This window comes from Cicer arietinum, chromosome 6 (genome assembly GCF_000331145.2).
Source record: "Cicer arietinum cultivar CDC Frontier isolate Library 1 chromosome 6, Cicar.CDCFrontier_v2.0, whole genome shotgun sequence".
Taxonomy (NCBI): Eukaryota; Viridiplantae; Streptophyta; class Magnoliopsida; order Fabales; family Fabaceae; genus Cicer; species Cicer arietinum.
Window position 1 is genome coordinate 32,150,972 of NC_021165.2, and position 21,569 is coordinate 32,172,540.

At 30.5% G+C, this 21,569-nt stretch overlaps 1 long non-coding RNA gene across 7 annotated transcripts in view; it reads right to left on the reverse strand.

Annotated features, from left to right (window-relative positions):
• LOC101498913 (uncharacterized) overlaps positions 1 to 19,947 on the reverse strand; it is a 28,009-nt gene extending 8,062 nt beyond the window's left edge. Inside the window, exons 1-5 of one of the 7 annotated variants that reach the window (XR_012163680.1) lie at positions 19,640 to 19,947; positions 19,487 to 19,538; positions 17,084 to 17,258; positions 13,892 to 14,924; positions 13,105 to 13,373 (exon numbers count right to left, since the gene is read on the reverse strand). This is a non-coding gene — a long non-coding RNA (uncharacterized lncRNA). Of the gene's footprint in view, positions 1 to 4,660; positions 5,053 to 8,020; positions 8,276 to 8,915; positions 9,547 to 13,104; positions 13,374 to 13,891; positions 14,925 to 16,831; positions 17,259 to 19,486; positions 19,539 to 19,639 lie in introns of those variants that run through there. The other 6 variants (XR_012163679.1, XR_003474727.2, XR_003474728.2 and 3 more) reach the window with 6 other exon arrangements.
• Between the last annotated feature and the right edge of the window lie 1,622 nt (positions 19,948 to 21,569).

Below are 21,569 nucleotides of genomic sequence, written 5' to 3' on the forward strand. Positions count from 1 at the left end.
CAAACTCATCATATTCATTTACCACTTAATGAACACGCTGGGCAATTTTTTCACGCTGGGCAATTTTAAATTATAAATAAAATAAACTAAAGTCTTTAGACGTAAAACAAATTTAAACTTTTTTTATATGAGATAGAGAATAGAATTGCACATATTCATATAAAAGGGAATTTGAAGGCAAAACAATAGAGGAATGTCCAGAAAAATTGTATTCTAACAAAAATGATATTTTTTGGTTTGAACATTAATTTAATTTAATTTAATTCATTTAAACTCAAAGCAATGTGCTGAAACAAGTATGCTAATAATAATATTTTATATAGTATTAAAGAATACTAATAATGTGAACTGTGAAATAATTGAACATAAAAACATATCAACAAAAGTGATATGTGCAAGCCCTTTATTTTTGAAATTTGCAAGATTTATATATTTAGACCATATTATACTATCGTAGTTTTGCAAATCAAATTTACTAATTCAATTGAAACCACATTATTTATATGACCAAATTTTATTTTATAAATAATTAATATTCAAACAGAATATAAATAATAAATAAAATATATTTAGTATTTTATTGTAATCATGATCTTGAAATATCAAATAAACAATAAAAAGACGGTAAATAAATCACTGAAGAAAAACTCAATTAATAGTGACATATAAACGGTAGATGTGTGACAATAATTTAAGAATAATGAAAAACTAACTAAAACAAATGAAAGATCTTGTGCAGAAGATGAAAAATATATATTTGATTCCTTAATCTGACAATATTGTCGTATAATTAAGAACATCCAAAACAATAGTATGAAAATTAAAACTAACATTGGACATTAATGTGTAATATTGTCGTGTAGCCCTTTTTCTTGTATTTTCCCATATATATTGGCTTACTAGATGATAGGTAATTAAGTATATACTTATAGGCTTATCATGTTTCTATTTATTGGAGGTAGAGGAAAAAGTTTGCAGAAGAAATGCAACACTGTAGAAGAAAATAATGTTTTAGTTTTTAAAAACGGTGCAAAGCAAACTATAAAACACCTAAAATATGTTAGGAGAAGGCTATGCGGTCAGCAGCATAAAGGTCCGCTTAACTATTGCCATATGTCTTTATTTTCCTTCTTTTTTTCCTTTTGGTTTAATTGTTGAAAAATGATGCTTTTGAATTTGTACGTATGTTATAATATTCAAACACTTACATTCTAAAACTAATATATTTATTATATTAAAACTATAATATAATAAATAGATTAAAAATTAATAATAAATAAATAAAATTTAGTAAATTATTAAGACAAACACATATGACAACCTCATAGAAAGTTATTATACCACAACAAACACAGTTATAGTAATAATTTATCATAATATTCTAAAATATTTTAATAAAAAATTTAAGACGCCATAATATTACTAAAATATTTTAATACTAAATATGGGGCGTTACAATTCTCAAATATCCACCACTTAAAACATACTTACCTCAACTCCCTCAAACATACCTCAACTCCCTGAAACATTAGTCGAAAGACACCACTTGACTACTTACTCAATTCTAGTTGATTAAGGATCAATAACTTAAAATCACTAATTAAACTCTAATTAATCTCAAACCATTTAAACTATTCACATGCTCTTCATGTTCATCAATTTCAAAAAAAAAAAAATAATAAACCTATATTATCATAATCTCTTCGTACTCCACACTTTCAATTTCTCCTTAATTATAACATTCAAGTTACCATTCCAAAATTCGCCTTTAAGCCCTTTTCAATTTCTCACCTACTCAACCATGTGCTACTCATTGTTCCACTTCGAATCATTTATGAACCACATCAAGATATCACTTCCACCACATTAACTTGCTCTAGCCTTCGAATCTAACACATGTCGAACATTAAACAGTACCTTCACAAAGTAAACACCTTCTTTTGAGCCATTTCTTCGTATCACTAGATCCACCAATCCCCGATGTACAATGTATTGTGTTCCTTAACACAATACAATCAACCTTCGTTGATATCCTGACACCATATAAAATCTTTTGAGAGACAACTCATTTGCCCCACAAACCAAATAATGATCACATTCCTTTGACAACTACCTAACTTCTTTGGGCTTCGTATTGGTGCTCACAGAAAACAACCTTCAATAAGTTTCTCGAAAATTTTCCCAAGTAACCTCTCACTAGGGAGTTGAATCTTACCAGTCTCAAGTAGCCATTAAGCAACATAGCTTCCAAATAAGTTCTTATATGGTTCAAAAATATATTATAACTATGATTTACTTAAAATATATCCTCTCTAGAGTATTGTATTTATGGAATTTAGATAAATAAGTTGACTAAAGTTAACTAGTGCTCTAGGTTTAACAACTCTCACCACTAGTGGTACAAAATACATAACTTTAAATTAAGAAATAAAATCAAGTAATCAAGCAAAACATGCTTCACCAAAAGGCCACAAAATACAAAGCACACAAAGACTCCAACAATTTACACCCACTAGACCCCGACTCTTGATTAATTTAGGATACCCATTCTATAAGTTAATTATTAAAAAATTTAATTTAAAAATAAAATAATTAGTTTATTTGTATAAATAAAAAAAAGGCATTATTATAATATTTAGGCAAAATGAAGAGCAATTGCATAATTTCCACTATACATCTTAAACATATTGTAACACATTTCCTTCCTTCTTGTTCTCGTTACTATGAGTCAACTCCTTCATCCTCCCAATCTTCAACCTCTCATTTTCCTTCATTTTTTCAAATCAGTTAAGCTCAAAAGCTCTTTACAATCATTTTTAAACCTTGCATATCTCAATTTGTCCCTACCTAGATTCAATCAATGAAGCATCAGGGGATAATAACCCAAAAATGAAGAACTTGAGTCAAAGTGGCAATTCAAGAAAAAGGGGAGCTCATCAACCAATTTAATCAGAACATCATCTTCTCCCTTGTCACAAACAGTGAGTTCTTTTTATTAAAGGTTTTTTGTTACTATTAGGGATTTAATTTTCTGAAGTTGTTTGGAAAAAAAAAAGAGGAATGGAAGAAAACAACTCATTGAAAATTTCAGTAAATTAGAACGTGCATGCTGTTTATCGTTGTGATGTTTGTGAATGAATTATGTTAGGAAAATTTTAATTAGATGTGCATAACTAGATTTAAGGTGATTATGCTTGTCGAGCACGATTTATGACGTTACTGTTGTTGCCTCTGATGTGTTTGTGAAATTGTGTTATGTTACATTAATTTCTTCTAGTACGAGGATTTTGGACGCTGAAATTCTTTGAATAAATGGTTTTGGGTTATTACGAATTAGGAGAATTATAGTGTGATGAAATGAAATTTTTGCATATAGGTGTTTTTAAGACTGCAACCAAATGATTTTTTTTCATGACTTTGATGTTGTTAATATTTTTCATGACTTTGATGTTGTTAATATTTTCATGACTCCAATGTTGTTTCTATTTTCTGACTATGATTTCCGTTTTGAATTAAGGACTTAGGATTACATTATTATGAGTTTAGTATATCGCCTAAGTTATTTATAATTGTTGTAGATGAATGATGATTTTTATATATGACATAATAAGAGCATTTTATACAAAACATTTCAAGTTTTGTACAATATCATTAATCAAATCATGCATGACTTTATTTATGGTGGGACATTTAGGTTATTCTAAGCATGGAATAACAGGTAAAAGAGAACAATTAGGACGCTGATTGGGGTTTGGTCAGACCACCTTTACCAATCAGGACTCCATTATCTTGGTGACCCACGTTAAGATATTTGAGCGACTTTTCCTTATTACAAAGGAAAAGATTTGAGGTCATGCATATGTTTTTCAGAATAATATATATATATATATATATATATATATATAATAATTTTTTCTTGAGTATATATATAATAATAATAATAATAATAATAATAATAATAATAATAATAATAATAATAATAATTAATAATTAATAATAATAATAATATTTTTTATCTTGAGATGTATAATTATTTTTCATGTTTTATACACTTTTATGAAATAAACTATTTGAGACTGTTTTTTCCTTTATTTTTAGAGTTCACTGAGATATTTTATCTCACCCCAATTATTATTTTTTTATTTAGCAGCTAGAGGAACATGAGACATGAATTTAGTATCAGAAGACCAGTTCCAAACTCGTGGAATTAGAATTTGATGTTTTGTTTTATGATGTAATCAATCAATCGTAGTTTGTTTTCAGGATGTAATATTTTATGAATCTACTAAACAAATTGTAAACTATATTTATGAATGTAGTTTTCAATTATGATGGTGATTCTAATTTATTATTTATTGTTAGTTACCTCTGTTTTATTAAGGTGTATGGGTCAAATTATTATATTCTAGACAAATGATAATGGGTCTTACACCCAACTAACGGTCATATATAAGATCAATCTTCCCCTAATACCACAATAACACCCCAATTTTTAATAGCCAATGTGCATATTTAAAAAAATCCATCCAATAACACCCCGATCAATTTAGGACACCCATAATCATCTTTTCATATTATCAACGTAATTTCCTTTTTAAAAATCTTTTCCAAACATGACGATTAGAGTGAATATCATTTTCTGAAAGACAAAACTTTAATGTAGAGCACAAAGATAACCCAATACTTAATTTCATACAAACACAAGCAAAACATTTTAGAGTAGAACACTTTGTCTTTTAATCGAACATACACTAAAAAATGACAGAGTAATATAGACTTCCAGAAGATCTTTTCCACTTTTTGGATCCATTGATCCGCTTTCTCTAAATTCTCATCACCCTTAAACTTGGGAGGATTGTAACGGTGAAAATCCTCCAATTCTCTTGACTCAGCAGCACATATCTCTCTTCCCCTCTTTTCTAGATTCCACAGAGTCTTGACAGTAGTTTGTGCAGCAACCGAAGCAGCCATGTTATTCATAGCTTCCGCCATTTGATCATCCCTATTAGCGTTGGCTCTTGGACCGTCATTCCTTCTTGGTGGCATGGTTCCCTATAAACCATCATCAAGAAGAGTCTTAACACTACTTCAAAAAAATTCCAAAACTAACTTCCGACTACATCAACACTTAATTAGTATACCAAACCCGACAACTCAGACAACTTAACCCGACGCATGATCAAATAAAGACTCTCAACCTACAGGTTGACCTACAATCTATAACTGAAAGCTCCACAACCCCAAAGAAATCCAAACCAAAGCTCTGATACCACAATTGTAACATCCTGATTTTTAACAGCGCGAATGTATTTTTTTTTTTAAAACAAATTCATAAAAACAAAGAAATAAAGAAGGAAATACTTTTGGATAAATATTTAAGTCGTAACACAATGACAAAAGTCAACAACATTTACAAGCAGCGAAAATAGTTTGAAATAAAAATCCAAAGTATTTAAAACAGCAAAATGCACCGGGGCTATGAGACCTATCAGACATAGCTCATACCTCTAGGGTATTCTTGGCGGACACCTGTACAATAGCACTGCCCAAGAATCTTAACTTCCCCACGTCACATCAAAAAATGGTACATGGACCCATCAAAATAAAAGTCTAGCTGACAATATTGGTATAGGTATAGTCTTTCAACATACAGTAAATACATCCACAAAAGAAAGACCTCTAGTCCCTATACAACAGTCTAATCTGATCATGACTCAAAAAAACTTTACAACTCGGGTGATCTCCACGCGCCCCGCAAGATCCGCCTGACACAGCTCAAATCAGGTGTGTCCAACCTACCTTCCCATCTACAAGGTATTAACCAGTGGGAAGATCTTGGTTCTCATATGAGGGCAAAGCTCAGATTTCCACAATAATTGTAAAGGGTCACCAACCAAAATTAACAATTAACATATAGCATTTAGATTTCAATGCATAAAATAACCTTTCAACTTAGCATGCACCCTGAAAGGGTTTGCATATGCCAAACATGCATAAATAGAGTTGAAAAATGAAGTTTTAAACCAAACTGCACTATCGACTACAAGCATAGTTGTATAGCAATTATGTCGACTACAAGGATGTTTCAGAAGTCAGTAGCAAAAACAATATAGTTGTATTCGACTACAACCAGGTGTATTCGACTACACAGAAGTCAATAGCAAAAACAACATAGCTATATTCGACTACAGCCTTGTGTATTCGACTACACAGAAGTCTGTAGTCAAATTAGGATGGTTGTATTTGACTACAACTCAGTGTATTTGACTACCACATCAGAAAAATGCAGAATTCAGTTTTGAAACGTTTCAAAAAGGTTTCGCAATCAATAAACACACTTGCACACAAATCCAAACAATCACACTTAGCAATTATGGCACAATCAAAACAACAATTTGAGTTTATACACACAATCATAACCTTGAATCAAACATGAATCGCAAGGTTTCACAATCAATCAACACTTGCACACAAATCCAAACAATCACACTTAGCAATTATGTCATAATCACAACAACAACTTGAGTTTACACACACAATCATAACATTAAATCAATCATGACTCGCGTGCCAAGCACCCTAAAACAATGCGTATATGCCAAAATGCATGGACTCAGAATTCCAATCAAAACCTTCATCGAAGGGCTGTAAATCATAATTGTACCGCCTATCACAAGCCAAAGTACTAAATTACCGAGGTGCCACCTATCACGGGTCAGCATGATTTACTAAAAATGTAAATCGTAAATGTACCGCCTATCACATGTCGAAGTACTATTTACCGAGGTGCCACCTATCACGGGTCAACACGATTTACCAAAAATGTGTAGTCTATCGCGGAACTTACACGGCGCGTCAATCCCCGCAAGGATAAGATGAACCAACAAATCACATGGCATCATCTCGTGGCCCATCCGGTCACCACTATCATTGTGGCCCATCTGGTCGCCATGTACAACGAAATGCATGAGCATACTCTGACTCTATCCACGACAATCATTAAGTGAATCCAGATATTAAAAGATTCCCCATTTTTAATACTTATTTAACTCTAACAATTTTCACGACAATCATTAAGTAAATGCAGATAATAAAAGATTCCCCATTTTTAATACTCATTTAACTCTAACGATTTTCAAATTCCACACAGAGCATACTGAAACATTTATTTTCCACCACACACATCAAATTTAATCCACAATTTACATTAAATTCGATCAATTCAAAAACCACAAAATCCACACCAAGTTCAATCATCAATCACCACAAATTTCCACAAAACTCAAACATAACACATGCCAAACTAATTTTCACAAACCACAACTCAAACACATCAAATTTCTTTTCCTCAACAACACACATAGATGAATCAAATTCCTTTTCCACGAAAACACTCATCAATTTCACCCAAAATCCAACTCCAAACTTTCACCCATAAAAGCATTAAATTCATTTTCCCCAAATCTACACTTCAAACCCAACAAATTTATTTTCCACATAACCAAAAATAAGTCCCTAAATGAAAACTAAAAGTTTGGAAGGTGCTCTTACCTTAACAATAGCTTTAACAAGCGATTAGGCACTGCAATTAATTCCGGTAAAAACTTCGTTCGCGTCATCGCTTCCAAAGTTAGTTCACTAGCTCTATAATGGGAAAATGAACAACTGTCCCTTCTATCTATTCGCGAAATAAGGCTTAGATCTAGAATAAATGTGAGGGTTTGTGTTTGAAGGTTTTGAAAATTACCATTTCACCCATAACCTCTCAAACCATTTGATAAAAATATCCTCTCTCGTCGCAACTCAATTGACAGATACAATTTTCAGCAACCTGAGATATTTTTAACAAAACTGCCCGAAATTAAATTCTTCGTAACATAAATAAATTATTCTTCGACAAAAGATTCACCGTACTTAATCTAATTTATTTATCCACGAATAATTTTAATCGGGGCATCAAAAGATATTTTTGGGCATTAAACTCACAAAATAACAATAACTTGGCTAAAAAGCCTCAAAGTTCAATACCAAAATACACCAAATACATAAATTAGAATTTAAAACTATTTGTCTTACATAGAACACTTTGTCTTTTAATCGAACATACACTAAAAAATGACAGAGTAATAAAGAATTCCAAAAGAACCCTATGTTGATATTTACTATAAAATTGAGGACTCGATGACATCAAGCCCTTAGGCATTTGAACATGAACTAAAAGTCACGACTCTGCTACACTTTATTCGTCATCCCAATCTCTACATAACTCGTTCCTCTAAAAATTGGAGCATTTAGCCCAGTCCACAACAACATTAAAGTATCACAAACTAAAACCAACATATATGGAACAAACACACATTTACATCACATAAAATGTAAAATAAAGCAAAATCCACACAACTTCTCCTCAAAGCAACATATGCAACATTTAGCACACCATCCCAAGATGACAAATTAATTACCCAACCCAATGCATTAAATACCCAAATTTCTCAACACAATGCACCATACACCCTAATGTGATGATTATATGACCATGCAAATGATTCTAGAATAAAAACATTTCCTTTTGGGGATTTGTCCACCCTAGACATAATGCAGCCAAGAAATACGATATCCGCCCTAGGATATCACTTGGTTTCCTATAGGAATATGTGTTTAGTACCACCCTAGGTTTAACCTGACATACATTTATTTACACATGAATATGTGTCTCATGACACCATATTCCAAATCCTCTAATTTGAAAGCACATAAGTCAAACTCTTAAATAAAGACCCTTAACTTTCACTTATTATTATCTTACATATTTACATTATGCTTATAATGATAATACAATTCAAAGCCCTTGAATAAAACCCATTAGTCCCCATAATTTATTATCATACATATTCACATATATGCACATAATGATCTCACTTAGCAAATAGATTCGAAACATCATGAATAATTTCACACCCATACATATTCGAAACATATTCAGATATGTACGCAAACACCAAAACATATCAGGAACACATATACAATGATGTAAAAATAATGTAATATCTTAAACACGTTGGACTCACAAAACATGGTATACTCTAAATGATATGCATCTGGAATAAACACTCTAACAAATGCTATACCCTTGATGTTGTTTCTAAAACCAATACTCGATTGCATACATTGTAGAGAGAAAAACACAAGAAGGGTGGGTTGAATTGTGTTTTGTTTTAAAAAACTTAATGATAAAAACATATTATAAATTGGCGATGTTAAAAGCAAGAAATAAAGTGATAAAAGCAACAATATATTGGCGATCTTTACTTATTGTATCACTCATTCCTGTTTCCATCATCCTGAGTTTTTCTTAAATTGATTTTTATTAAGTTTTTGAAACAAAACACAATTAAAATCCCTTTTCTTGTATTTTTATCTCTAAAATATATTTTGCTTTTGTTGTAGATAGAGATATGGTTCCTTCTCTTTTGCTTGACTAGGAGATCAAGTTTTCATTGTACCGCTTCCACTAGTAGTTTTTCTTTCGAATTTAGCTCCAGAAACCTATTAACATGTACTCAGATGATTGCTTATAACATACCAAGATTAGTAGAGCCCTTCAAATATCTGAAGAACCTTTTAACATCAGTCAAATGAGATTCTTTAAGGTCATACTAAAATCTTGTACACACACTAAACATAATCTCAAGTCTAGAGGGAACAAAATAGAGAAGACAATCAATCATCCCTCTATATACCTTTGGTCCACCTTTTTACCTATTTCATCCTTATCAAGAGAACATGAGGGATGCATAGGTGTAATAATGTGATTGTATTCATCGATCTTTAATTTTTATGAAGTTATCTTGTATATTTGGTCTGATGAATGAGTACTCTTTATGAGCTTTGATAATTTGAATTACAAGGAAGAATTTAGTCATCCCATCATGCTCATCTTAGATTCATTATGGATTAACTTAAAAAACCGTTGATAAAGTTTACCATTAATAGAACCAAAAGTTATATCATCAATATATATTTGGATAATGAGAAGGTCATTCTTAGTCGATTTTCTAAATAAAGTAGTATCAATCTGACCTTTTTCAAAATCATTTTTTAATGGAAATTTGATCAGTCTCTCATACCAAGCTATTGAAGGTTGTAGACCATTCAAAGATTTCTTTAATTTAAAAACATGGTATGTAAATTCATTGTCCCTAAAGCTAGGAAGTTGTTTATCACACACTTCTTCATTTATATAACCATTCAAGAATGCACTTTTGACATCCATTTGATATAAAATAATTTTATTAAAAATGCAACTGAAAGTAAATCTTGATTGCTTCTAACTTGCCACATGGGAAAAAGTTTCAAAATATTCAATACCTTCATGCTAACTATATCCTTGAGCTACAAGTCTAGCTTTATTTCTTACATGTTCACCTTTCTCATTTAACTTGATTATGAAAATCCACTTAGTTCCAATCGGCTTCTTTTCTTTGGGTTTGGGTACAAGATCTCATACACCGTGTCTATTGAATTGATTTATTCCTTATTGCATGACCATAATGCATCCATCATCTAATAGAGCTTCTTCTAATGTTGTAGACTCGATTTTAGACAAAAGTCCAAATATTTATGTTTCTTTAAAAGAAAACGTTGTCTTCATATGATAACTTAAATTTCCTACTATTATAAAGTATGGATGTGATGATTTATATTTCCACGCAAGTTTAGGTTGCTAATGACTTTGACTTGTAGATGGTTGTCATTACTTGTCTTTGTATTGTTAAGTACATCTTCTGGTTCTTTAGAGATAGACTTTGTTGTTTCCTCTAATTTCTCTTGTTCATTGGATATGTTTAAATATGCAAAATCTTCATTAATCTTTGACTTATTATCGTCAAACTTTTTGTCATCAAACTTGATATGGATTGATTCCTCAATAATCAATTTTTCTCTATTGTATACTCTATATACTTTAATCCTTTTAGAGTATACCAAAAAGGTGCACTTTTGAGATCTTCAGTCAAACTTTTCCAAGATTCTCTTTCGTGTTCAAAATATAACATGTGCAACCAAATTGATGAAAATACGAAATGTTGGGTTTTATTCCTTTTCACAATTCATAAGGTGTCTTATTGATGAAGGTGCAAACACGAGAAGGGGGTTGAATTGTGTTTGACAAATTTGATAACTTTTTGCTAATTTGATGAAGGCTGGTTGGTTTTTTTTGAATTACTTGGAGTAGAAGCAATCGAATTCAGAGGCAACAAGCAATGAAAGCATAAATAATTTGACATATAGATTTATCATGGTTCACATTAACTTTGCTACATCTAGTCTCCTCATTCATAAGGCTTTAATCCACTAATTCAAATACCTTGAATTACAAAGCACCTGACCCTCCAAGACAGTCTTTCGAAACAACCTAACAACCCTATACTTTTGAGGAACTAACCACCTTGACCCTACAAGCCAATCCTTCTCTTAACAACCTGACAACCCTTGATTGAAGAATGAATTAAACCATTATTGTGTTGGATACAAAAGATTAGAACTTGAGTAGTTGCTTCTAACAAAGCTGATAATAATAATAACTCTCACACTCTAAGAAAAGAACACTCAGAAAATATTTCTAACCTTAAAAAACGTTTCTCTTTTTGAACTCTAAGTTGAATTGAGAATTTTGAGCTTGTGATCTTATACTATTTTCTGCTTTTCGATGCCTTTCTCCTTCAGCCTTGAGTGTCTATTTATAGTGAAAATTTGGGCTTTAATTTAGTCATTGTTTAATATTGAATTGTATCTTGTTCAAATTGAGTTTGTAAATTCTTCAAATTGATTCTATTTATATTTTGTTTAGATTGAGTTTCTAATCTCTTCAAATTGATTCTGTTTTATTTTTTCTTAGATTGTTTTTGCAAATTCTTCAAATTGATTTTGTTCGTATTTTGTTATAGATAAATCTTGATCAAATCTTCTACAAATCTTCTTTAAATTTTGATCAAATCTTCTTCAAATCTTAATTAAATCTTCTTCAACTTTTGATCAAATCTTCTTAAAATCTTGATCAAATCTTAATTAAATCTTCTTCAGATCTTGATCAAATCTTCTTCAAATCTTCACCATATTTTCTTTTCAACTTGGTCAAAGATTTTCTTCAATTATAAATTTGAATAAACTTTTATTTTAGATTTTCTTCAATTATAAATTTGAATCAAATCTTATTTTAAATTTTCTTCAAAAACATGATCTTTCATACTCTTTGAAGTCAAATATATTGTTCTCATAAAATACTTTTGTTAACATCAAAACTCTAAATGTAAAATCAACTTGGTTCCAACAATGGAGAATATGTCTTATATAGATTTTATTATAATATAACATATAGCTTTTATTGCCTTTGAACAAAAGGGCTTGACAACATTCATTTAATGTATCATGGTGCATTCCAATTCCTAAAGAGATCTATTTTTCCTTTCTAATACCCGATTTTTCTAGGGTGTTCTAACAAAAGAAAAATTATTTCCATTCTCTTCACCTTAATTTTCAAAAGATTTATTTTCAAATTCCTCACCATGATCACTACCAATTGTTGTGATACAAAAACATTTTTCATTTTGCACTTGTTTGTAGAAAGTAGTGAAACATTTATGTGACTCGTCATTGGGTTTAAGGAACTTTGCCGGAGTCCATCTGAAATAGTCATCTGCAACAACGAGTCCATATTTTTTCCACTTACAAAGGAAATCCTTACTAGACCAAATAAATCAAGGTGTAAACGTTAAAGTGGTTTAGAAGTAGAAACAACATTCTTTGAAGAAAATGATGATTATGTCTGTTTCCCTTTCTAACATGTCTCACAAAGAACATCTGATTCATATCTTAAATTTGGCAAAACCTCTAACTAGGTTAAGCCTTTTCAACTTTGAGATTAATCTCAAATTGACATGTCCCAACCTTTTGTGCCAATTCAGTTGTTCTTCATTCACTGACACGAGACATTTTATATCTTGTTTTTCTTAATCTGATAAATATATTTTGTAAATATTATTTTTCCTCTGAAAAGTAAATAGTATAGATTCATCGTTTTGACTAATTGCCTTACTGGACTTTCAGTTGAAGAAATTATCATAACTATTATCACTTAATTAACTTATATTCAATAGATTACGCATTAATCATTTTACAAATAGAACATTTTTAATATATGGAACAAAACCATTACCTACTGTAACACACCTTATAATCTTACCCTTATGATTTCCTCCAAATCTTAATTCCTTAAGGGTCATGTATTGGAACATTGACTTTTCTTTCGTCATGTGTCATGAGCATCTATTGTCCAAATACCATGACTAGTGTTTCAACTTTGTTGCAAAGGAGATCTGCAAGATAGATTATCTTGTTCTTAGGTACCCATAATTGATTGAATCCTAATATGTTAGTTCTAAATGATGTCTTGACTTTCCATGTTTTTAGCATATAACAAGTCCTCTTATCATGACTATTCTTTAAGCAATTTGAGCAAACAGTTTTAGGCAAGTTAAACTTGGAAGTTTCCTCTAGTTCTTCAAAACCAATCCCTTTATGTTATTTCTGCTAACACCATAAATCATATAAGCTTGTTTGCTTCTTTCTATGTCATTCACAAGAAATTCTTGACAGTCTTTTTCATATTTAACATAATTACAAACACTTACCTCTGAAGTTTTTAGAACATTATCCTTCAAAGTTACATTTTTCCTTTTTATGTTAAAAACGTTTTCTGAAGGGAATTGTACTTATGTGTTAAGATGAAATGAGCTTTTCTAAGACTTTTTAGTTTTGATGGGACATTATGATTCTTTTTTATAAACTCATTTAACATAATTATAATTTGATTATGAGATAGGTCAAATATTACCTCAATTTCCTCATCAACACATTCGTTGTCAGAATAAGAGTTAAAGCGAACATCTGCCATTAAAGCCATGTTTGAGTGCTCTTCATATTCATAAAAATATATCACCGAGTCATCCCAGGTAGCCATTAGACTTTTCTTCATTACATTGAAGTCTTTTATTTGAGATTTTCCCTTCTCGAGCTTAAGACATTCTGATTTGAAATGTCTAGGTTCGTTGGATTCATAGCTGATGAATTTCTTCCTTTTATATTTTTCTTTTCTTTCTCTACTACTTTTGGATTTTCTAAAATCCTTTTTGGGAAAGGTTTCTTCCTGGTTCTACACTTGTTCTAGATTTTCTTGAAATGAATGAAAATTCTTCACCATTTGAGTCTTCACTCTCCATAACTTATAGAGCCTTGGAATTTGCTTGGTTTCCTTTAGATTTGAGAGCCAAAGACTTTGACTTCATTTTCGGTTCATCCTCAACAAGTCCAATCTCATGGAATTTGAGTGAACTCATCAACTGTTCTAGAGGAAATTTGTTATGGTATTTAGCCTTCTGAATTGTTGTGACTTTTGGTCTCCACTTATTAGGTAGACTTTTGAGGATTTTATTGACATGTTTAGCTGTAGTGTAACTCTTTTACAGAACCTTTAATCTAGATAATAGAGTTTGAAATCTACATACCATTTTCTCAATTTCTCCATCCTTTTGCATCTGAAAAAGTTTATACTTCTTGACAAGCAGATTTGCCTTAACTTCTTACACTAGTTTATTTCCTTCATAGTTGAGGACTGTGGCGTCGAAGATGCTTTTTGTTGTTTCTTCATTACTACATTTGTTGAACTCTTTGAAAGTGATAACATCCATCATTAAGTTTTTGGCCTTATGATGCATCTTAAATTGTATCTTTTGAGCAGTGTTGAGATCCTTTTTGGATATTTCAACATGTACTTGCATCTTTAGGAGCTTCAAAGCCATCTTCATCTATGTCCCAAAGTTAGGGATCATGTTAGAGTTAGTCAGCAAAGTTAACATTTCCACCTAAACCTTCATCGCACAAGTTAGTCAAAATTAAAAATTAACATATTTATCCAAACACGATTAGTGCTCAGCCTTGAGACCGAGCTCCAATACCAATTGTAGAGAGAAAAAGACAAGAAATGGAGGTTTGAATTGTGTTTTTTTTCTCAAAAACTTAATTATAAAAACAAATAATAAACTAGTGATGTTAAAAGCAAGAATACATAAAGAGATAAGGCGAGGAACACAAACCAATTTCTCCTAGTTCTCCATTAACACGATAGTTACGTCTAGTTCCTTCATGCTAAAGGATTTAATCCATTAATCACAAATAATATCACACGTTCACTAAACACCTACTAGATAATTTGATTGTGTTCAAGTCTTTTCAACCTTTTAACTTAGTACAGTCAAGTTGTTGAAGGATGCAACCACTACTTGGCTAGGTTATAAATAATGTTTAAATAATTTTATGAGTAACTTTCACAAGATAATGTTTACATGCTATGCTCTTAAAATGTATTTGAAAATTTTCAACACTCCGAAAATAATACATAGTTTTTCATGGGGTATTGTATATGACATCAATAGATTTCTCATATGTGTTGTTTTGTAGTGAAGATCACAACTCCTTCTATAAAAAAACTTCAAGGTCATTAGGGTTTCTAACTGTTGCTATGATTGCATGAAATCAACATGTAACATAATGACTCGTATCAAATCTTTAGAGATCTTGCATTAGCATTAAAACTTGTTTAAATCCATCTTCGTAAATGATTCAACATATCTTGATAGAAGTGGCTGGAAGACCAGAGGATGGCATATTCAGAAGATGTCATGCACTTATTTAGTCAGAGGATAAATCCAACTTTGATGAATAGAGAATGTTGGAATGTTGATTTCTTCAAAGTTTTGGCCTCAAAAGTTGTCTTTTATATTAGAGTTTTGACTTTGTCAAAGTGTTTACTTGATGGTTTTACTAGACGTTCAACTGTTTGCCAGATTTATCAAACACATAATTATCAGAGCAAGTTTTTATTAACATATTCATTAGAGGCGTGTTGAGGATGCGCTTAACAGAGTCAGTCGCATCTTTAACCAATCTTCTAAAACATTGTCTTGTTTTCCTTGCTTATCTTCTTCAATCTTCAAAGGATGCAATGTAAGGTATTTCAAGTTCATGAGAAGGGAATTGCACGTAGAGCGAGAAATACAATAAATAGGGGTTTGGATTGTGTTTTTTTTTAAAATCTTTTTAATGTGACTAAGCTATAGTAAAAAAACGGGACATTTGAACAAGAAAAGAACAAAATAACACGAACGATTTATCCTGGTTCACCACCAACATGGTAGCTATGAGTCCCTTCAACCTAAATGATTTAATCCACTAGTTCACCACATAATTATACTATCACTGAACATCTATTAGTAAAACTAACTATGTTAAAGTCTTATCAACCTTCTAGCTTAGTACAGCCACGATATTGAGGTAGGCATCCACTGTTGGACTAGGTTACAAGATAATTGATTTAAGTTTTCTGAAGTAGTTCTCACAGTAGAGTGTTAACAAGGTTCTTTCAAAAACTTATCTCAACATTTGAGTAAAATAAAAGATTAAGAGCCAGAGTGCAGATGAGGATGTATGTGTTTTTAGCTTGTACGTTTGTTATTTTTCCAGTGAGGAATGCACACCTTTTTATAGAGATCTTTTAGGATTTCTAGACATTGTTCTAATTGCAAGAAATCAATATTAGTCATGAAATTTCGTATCATATCTTTTGAGATTGATTTGCAATTGAAAATTTTCCAAAACACATCATTTTAATTGATTCAACGTATCTTTGTATGAAGACCCAGAAGTAGAGAATACGATGATCAGAGCATGTCTTAAAGACCTTCAAACAAGTAACAGATTCAGGATGTTCATTAGAGGATGCACAAATGTTTTGTCTTCTTCAGAATATTGAATTTAATCAGAGCATTGACTTCTTCTAAAGCATACATCATGAATCAGAGTCAAACAATCATATACTTGATGTGATGATGTGAATATCAGAGGCAAACAATAACTTGTTTGTTAAACTTATCAGAGGCAAACAAATAGAGCATAATTGCGTTCAATAGAGGCAACATAAGCAGAAGATATCATATATTTCTAAAGTCACCAGAACCAGAGCATTGCTTACATTGTTGGAGTCAATCCAAAATAAAGTGTCACTTCCATCACTAGAGGCACGTGTTAGAGCACTTTCACTAGACTTAGAAAAAATAGAGTGAAGTGAAGTCTTGTTGTTCCTTTGTCTTAGTCCAATCATCCGAGGATATGAGATAAGAACCTATAAGATTAACTTCATCTGGGACCTGCACACTTAATCAAAATATTAGTGCATTAAATTGTTCCCACAAACTAATTTTGTTATCATCAAAACAAGTGAGGGTCATCATTCTTCAAACCCACTTGGATCTAACACTGCACACTTAATTAAATTCATCAGTGCTATAAATTGTTCCCTCAAAATAATTTTTGTTATCATCAAAATAATTAAGAGTCACTGTTCTTCAACCTTAAGTTCTAACACACATGTTGACCAAGATAGAGTTTTCAATGTATATTGTGATCTTTAACGTATGAGTTGTGGAGTGAGTGATAGTATCTTAAGTTTAGAAATGTTTTGGAATTTTTATATATAATGCATGAAAAAGATTGGGCAAAGTAAAAAAAATTTCATAAGAAATAAAAACTTTGTAACTGTCATAATTGCCTAAAATTCAACTTAGCAGGATTGGCAAGTCGACTCATAAGCCTGTGAATTGACTTACATGAGTTTGAAAAACCAAATTTTAAAGTCTACAGTAGTGTGAGTTGATTCACAACAGTGTAAATCAACTTATCGAACTCCTTGAGTTGATGGTTAGTCGACTCACATGACATATTGAGTCGATTCACAACCACATAACATAAAAAATTGTGTTTTTGATGTGTGAAAGTCAGGTCATAAGTCAATTTACAAAGTTAAAAATCACTTAGAATGCGTGTAATTTTATCATTAAATGTAATCTTTCAATCTTCCTTTTAATGCGTGTAATTTTGTGATGAGTTCAGTTTGCTTATATCTCATACTATTGATTTGTTGTTCTTATAATATTCTTTTTTTGATTGAGAGAGATTTATATAGTATAGTTTTAATTTATTTGTTCTGATTTCAAACCATTTTTTCTTCCATTTACTCTTTATTTGGTTAAATATGTCACAAATTTCTCATGTAAATCTTAAAACGAGTCTCCATCCTTGTCCCTAATTTATGTTTTGAATACTAATTTCTATCATTTGTTTAATTATTATCGTAAAGACTAAGCAGTCTTAGGTGGCTAGATTCCTTTTGAGCATTAATGAGTGACATACATTGATATGATATTAATATCTAACCTTTAAAAGAAATAAAAAATGAATTCCATTACTATTCTTTTGAGTATTGATAGCAACATTTTTGAAATTGATGATTTCTTAAAAAAAAAATTATACACACATAGACATAGTAGTAATTGAATTGTGTTTCTTTGAGAAGTGTAGAGTTTTTTTGGGTGAACTAAAATATAGAGTAGTTCTACATAAGCAATTGATTTTAACTTTTCTCATAAAACATAAACACATTACTAATTCAATGTAGGTGAACATTTCTCAAAATTATTAACTATAAATGACTAGGTAAGGTTTGCAACCACTTACATATATTTTAAATTTAGAAAGACTCAATTTCTCTCAACCATAGTTCCCCTTACAATTTTAGGGAACATTAAAGATGGTTTTGAAAGGTACAATATACCACTATTAATTCTATAACTAGAGAGAATGTAGTATACTTACATATAAGCATTGTTTTGTTTTTCTTTTAGCCGTAATTTAATACTATATACTTCAATCCATTTGCTCACTAGTTTTTGTATGAAAATGCAGTGAAAATCATGGTGACATTAATTGGGTTGGACATGGATTTAGTTTGATTCCTACAAATTACATGTAGTTAAATGGAAGAAGTTAAAATGTTAGATGGTAAACATTGAAGTTTGATTGAAATATGGAAGAAGTTGTATATCATCACCATTTGAGAAAGCTAGGGAAATACTTGTGATGAAAAAAAAAGAGGAAGAATGAAAGGGTCAGTGATAACTTAATGGCTTCATGGTTATTAAAGGATGATGTTTGGTTTGTATTTTTAGTGTGATACATTTGCTCTATATATAGTAGTGAATAAATGAAATTTAAAATATAAATGATTTTCTTTAAGATTAAATAATAAAAGGATATTCTAATAAAGTTTCAATTGGACATTATGCACACAACTCACCATTACTTATATTATTTTATCTCTTACACGAGTACATCCTTAATTTTCATATACCAATTTAATATATAATTTTCTCGTTATCTCTTTAATCTTATATTACATCACCAACGTATCATATCTATAAAAAAAATCTAGGGAAGTAGCCTTTGAGTAGAATTCAAGAGGGACTCCACATAATAGTGATTGCTTTTTTGAAACATATAAAATTCATAAATACATAATAGTGATGACTTTTTTACATACCTATTAGACTTTCAAGCTCCCACCATTTTTTAAGAAGAATAGCGGCTGGAACCTAATTCATTTCAAAAACAAGTAAATCTCAATAATTTCCAGCCCTACCAACACAAACGCGATAGAAGGAGCTGAGGGAGAGTGGGGTATTAGTGTTCTTACCTGGATGCGACTTTGGTTGAAGCACAGGTGATTAAGCGTGTTGTTAGGTTAGCGAAGGAGCTTTGTTTCAGAGGATGGAGATTAAAAGTAATTGTAGTGTCATGATTAAGTGAATTCTAGAGAAAGTTGATCAATTAGAGTGTGTTTGGTTCAATTGAGGGAAGAGAGGGTAGATGAAGGAATATAAATGTGTGGTTAAAAACGGGAGATGAACAATTTTAAAATGATATTTTAGTTATATTGAACCTCCCCTCTCCACTCTAAATTCCTTAAAATGGAGCTAGAACAAAATGAGTTTTATGAGAAATTTTTGGGTCTCTTTCTTTTTAAAAATTAAACTAAACACATTTTATTTAAAATATTTTTTCATTTTCTCTCCCATTCATCTACCTTCAAATATGACAACATAACCCACACCGCAGATACTCACCTAAACCCGTTTGATTTGGATGAAAAAAATCAGCTTTAATTGAGTGCATGTGCAAATTTTATCCGAAATTAAAATTTAGGACCGGAGACGGATTTGGGGTGGTGATATCCACTCCGCCCCCGCACCTGAACCCGTCATACAAGTAATATTATTATATTTTTAAATTTTATATATATACATATATATTGAATATACTTAATATTTTTTAAATATTAAAATTTATAATCTTATCTTTATAGAAAATATTTTTTAATTTTATTATTGTCTAATAATAATTATTTAATTATATTAATTGTAACAAATATGATTTTTAAATTTATAATTTTATATATATGAATGAATGCGGGTGTGGACGAAGAAATCCAAACTCCGTTGCGAGCGAGGATGAAGCCTAAATTTCATTCCCGCTATGAAACGAAAACATATACAAATTTTTCGATTAATCGGATGCAGGGGTGGAGAAATACACCGTATTAAGTGAGCCTGTTATACAAGGATATTAGATCTAAGGGCCATCGGTTGGATTTTTGTTATTTTTCCAATGTGTGTTTGGCATTGTGATAAGGTAGACCATGCTTTAGCTAAGCAGACCCATTTTCCCCAAGAAAAAGTGTGGTAGGAAGAAATTCCCCTTTACTTGTATTTGAGAATGTGTATCATCCCTTTATTTCTTAATTGATGAGGAATTTAAAATAAAAAATATACTTTATACTGTAATTTATCTCTTTTCAATTAATATTCTTTAGAGTTAAAGAAGTTTTTAGTCTTTATAAAATTTTATTTTTAATTTTTATAAATTTTTTTAATATTTTTAAATTTCTATAAAATTATGATGTAAGCATTTTCAGTCTATATATTTTGATTGAGTTTTTTTTAGACATGTTTATAACATTGTAAAAAGTTCACCCACAATAAATGAATTCAAAATTTATATGATATTTAAAAAATTTATATGACTGAGCCTGTTATACAAGGATATTAGATCTAAGGGCCATCGGTTGGATTTTTGTTATTTTTCCAATGTGTGTTTGGCATTGTGATAAGGTAGACCATGCTTTAGCTAAGCAGACCCATTTTCCCCAAGAAAAAGTGTGGTAGGAAGAAATTCCCCTTTACTTGTATTTGAGAATGTGTATCATCCCTTTATTTCTTAATTGATGAGGAATTTAAAATAAAAAATATACTTTATACTGTAATTTATCTCTTTTCAATTAATATTCTTTAGAGTTAAAGAAGTTTTTAGTCTTTATAAAATTTTATTTTTAATTTTTATAAATTTTTTTAATATTTTTAAATTTCTATAAAATTATGATGTAAGCATTTTCAGTCTATATATTTTGATTGAGTTTTTTTTAGACATGTTTATAACATTGTAAAAAGTTCACCCACAATAAATGAATTCAAAATTTATATGATATTTAAAAAATTTATATGACATTTAAAAATTTATATTTAATTTATAAAATTTCAAAAAAAAATATTTTATAATGATTTAAACGT